This window comes from Mixophyes fleayi, chromosome 2 (genome assembly GCF_038048845.1).
Source record: "Mixophyes fleayi isolate aMixFle1 chromosome 2, aMixFle1.hap1, whole genome shotgun sequence".
In the NCBI taxonomy this organism is placed as follows: Eukaryota; Metazoa; Chordata; class Amphibia; order Anura; family Limnodynastidae; genus Mixophyes; species Mixophyes fleayi.
Genome location: NC_134403.1, coordinates 19,151,807 through 19,155,890, shown reverse-complemented (window position 1 = coordinate 19,155,890; position 4,084 = coordinate 19,151,807).

Sequence of the window (4,084 nt, the reverse complement as noted above, 5' to 3'; positions counted from 1 at the left end):
GCGTCCCCGCCCCTGGCTCCCACTGTCACCTGTTCAAGGAGAATGGCAGGCAGCTAACAGCAAATGTTATGCTGTTAGCTGCCTGCTGTCACTATAGTACTTATGCAGTGCACAGTAATCTCCTTACGTGAGAGTAAAACTATGATCCATAATCTCACTCTCACGAGATCTCCTCAGTAAGGAGATTATAGCGCACCGCGGAACCACTACAGGGAGTGAAACAACGGAAGAAGGTAAGCTCATGGGGGGGCTCATGGGGGAGGCCTCACAGTACCCTTAGCCCGGGGCCTCCCTTCCCTTAATCCGGCCCTGGTGAGAACACATTCTTTATGGAATAAGGGAAATGTAAATGATGTACCCACATTGGTTATTAGAAGGGCAATTGTAGTTATGCTCTTTTTAGTTAGAATAGCAAAAGAATCCGGAGGACAGTATATACTTGTACTACGGACCTCAGTCAATGTAGGATCATCGTTCTGAATTAACTTTTTTGTTTTGCAACGTATCATTTATGACAGTTATGTTTTTACTCTATAACTAGTTGCCATCAGGGTTTAAACATTCATTCTTTCATTTCCTTCCATGTGTAAATGGGATTCCACTCTGCACTTTTTATAGTTTTTCTATTTCCAGATTTTTTTGCTTTTTATAAATGGTATTTCCATCCTCATATAAATGTAATTTATTTCCTTAAATATGCCCACCTAAAAAATAATAAATATTAATACATACAGCATTAAAGAAAAGTATTTTTAATACTTTGTAGTTTAATATGAGTTTAAACAGAAAATGTGCTTTCCTAGTTTCCTAAACGTGGTGATAAAAGAAAGGGTTAATTTGAAATAAAAATAATGACACTGTGGGTATTAAACCAAGGTTCTTACAAAGCATCTTCTATTACAGCTGATGAAAAGTTCTTGTATCACGAAACGCGTAGAGTTGTTGGTATTATAAAGTGACAGTTTGCGTTAATCCTCAAACTGTCTGGAAATCCGTTTATATTCAGTGTGATTGGAGCAGGTATTTACTGCTTGTAGGTCAAGGACTATGGTGAGTAATGACATTGCTACACTATTGCGATTATATCTTATTTACATGCGGACCTGAAATTTTAAAGCAATGTATTAGTACCAGTTGATGGAGAATATAAACAAACCATTAAAGTCAACTGAATTTGGGTAGCCTTTCAATGTTTTGCATTGTGTGTCTGTTTGGCTTAAGAATAAAGTGGCTGGATCAGTAAGTAAGACATTTCAGACAAGTCCTACCCTCCCTTGCTGTCCTCACTTCCATCTTTCTCTCGCCCCTCCCCTGCTGTCCTCACTCCCACCTCTCTCATCCCACCCCTGCTGTCCTCACTCCCATCTTTCTCTCGCCCCTCCCCTGCTGTCCTCACTCCCACATCTCTCTCCCCTCCCCTGCTGTCCTCACTTCCATCTTTCTCTCGCCCCTCCCCTGCTGTCCTCACTCCCACCTCTCTCATCCCACCCCTGCTGTCCTCACTCCCATCTTTCTCTCGCCCCTCCCCTGCTGTCCTCACTCCCACCTCTCTCATCTCACCCCTGCTGTCCTCACTTCCATCTTTCTCTCGCTCCTCCCCTGCTGCCCTCACTCCCACCTCTCATCCCACCCCTACTGTCCTCACTTCCATCTTTCTCTCGCCCCTCCCTTGCTGTCCTCACTCCCATCTTTCTCTCATCCCTCCCCTGCGGTGCTCACTCCCATCTTTCTCTCGTCCCTCCCCTGCGGTCCTCACTCCCATCTTTCTCTCGTCCCTCCCCTGCGGTCCTCACTCCCATCTTTCTCTCATCCCTCCCTTGCAGCCCTCACTCTCATCCCTCTCCTGTGTTCCTCACTTCCATCTTTCTCTTGTCCCTCCCATGCGGTCCTCACTCTCATCGTTGTTTCGTCCCTCCCCTGCGGTCCTCACTCCCATCTTTCTCTCACCCCTCCCTTGCAGCCCTCACTCTCATCCCTCTCCTGTGTTCCTCACTTCCACCTTTCTCTCGTCCCTCCCATGCGGTCCTCACTCCCATCGTTGTTTCGTACCTCCCCTGCGGTCCTCAATCCCATCTTTCTCTCCTCCCTCCCTTGCAGCCCTCACTCTCATCCCTCTCCTGTGTTCCTCACTTCCACCTTTCTCTCGTCCCTCCCATGCGGTCCTCACTCCCACCTCTCTCATCTCACCCCTGCTGTCCTCACTCCCATCTTTCTCTCGCCCCTCCCCTGCTGTCCTCACCCCCACCTCTCTCATCTCACCCCTGCTGTCCTCACTTCCATCTTTCTCTCGCCCCTCCCCTGCTGCCCTCACTCCCACCTCTCATCCCACCCCTACTGTCCTCACTTCCATCTTTCTCTCGCCCCTCCCCTGCTGTCCTCACTCCCATCTTTCTCTCATCCCTCCCCTGCGGTGCTCACTCCCATCTTTCTCTCGTCCCTCCCCTGCGGTCCTCACTCCCATCTTTCTCTCGTCCCTCCCCTGCGGTCCTCACTCCCATCTTTCTCTCATCCCTCCCTTGCAGCCCTCACTCTCATCCCTCTCCTGTGTTCCTCACTTCCATCTTTCTCTTGTCCCTCCCATGCGGTCCTCACTCCCATCGTTGTTTCGTCCCTCCCCTGCGGTCCTCACTCCCATCTTTCTCTCACCCCTCCCTTGCAGCCCTCACTCTCATCCCTCTCCTGTGTTCCTCACTTCCACCTTTCTCTCGTCCCTCCCATGCGGTCCTCACTCCCATCGTTGTTTCGTACCTCCCCTGCGGTCCTCAATCCCATCTTTCTCTCCTCCCTCCCTTGCAGCCCTCACTCTCATCCCTCTCCTGTGTTCCTCACTTCCACCTTTCTCTCGTCCCTCCCATTCGGTCCTCACTCCCACCTCTCTCATCTCACCCCTGCTGTCCTCACTCCCATCTTTTTCTCGCCCCTCCCCTGCTGTCCTCACTCCCATCTCCCCTGCTGTCCTCACTCCCATCTTTCTCTCATCCCTCCCCTGCGGTGCTCACTCCCATCTTTCTCTCGTCCCTCCCCTGCGGTCCTCACTCCCATCTTTCTCTCGTCCCTCCCCTGCGGTCCTCACTCCCATCTTTCTCTCATCCCTCCCTTGCAGCCCTCACTCTCATCCCTCTCCTGTGTTCCTCACTTCCATCTTTCTCTTGTCCCTCCCATGCGGTCCTCACTCCCATTGTTGTTTCGTCCCTCCCCTGCGGTCCTCACTCCCATCTTTCTCTCACCCCTCCCTTGCAGCCCTCACTCTCATCCCTCTCCTGTGTTCCTCACTTCCACCTTTCTCTCGTCCCTCCCATGCGGTCCTCACTCCCATCGTTGTTTCGTACCTCCCCTGCGGTCCTCAATCCCATCTTTCTCTCCTCCCTCCCTTGCAGCCCTCACTCTCATCCATCTCCTGCGTTCCTCACTTCCATCTTTCTCTCGTCCCTCCCCTGCGGTCCTCAATCTCACCCCACCCCTGCAGTCCTCACTCCCATCATTCTTTCACCCCTCCCCTGCAGTGCCCCTTCCTCTTCCCCTCCCACCTCCCATGCAGTGCCCTCTCTTATTTCTCCCCCATCCATTTTTCCTCTGCACCATTGAGATTCCAATCTAAGACAACATCACAGCATCGTTACATCACTAGCTGCCCACAACACTGAAAGAAATATGCATAACCATATTGTCTATTACAGCAGTATTACTGTATTACTGGTAAATCGCCCATCTCTGGGGGAGGGGCTTGCGGTGGGCATATGAACTAACAGTGAGAGGAATTACATAGTGGTCTGATATTTTTGGGCTGAGGGGGCTTATTTTGTGTCCTAATGTACTTGTGGTAAGGAGCTCTCTGTACGTTCTAAGAAAAATATAAAAGAAAAGCCCATCTGTATGGATGTTTTTTTTTAAACTATGGGGTTATGTGTAGTGTACACCTATACTATATCTAACCATTGGTTAGATACACTCTTCAGTAGAGTGTATCTAACATGTACTTTATGTTGGAGATTATTGATATGCCAGCAGTCCTCTGTCTACATCCAGCTGCGGCATCCTTGGGCCGGTGTTGATAACATGTATGAAATGAGGCTTCATATATTGC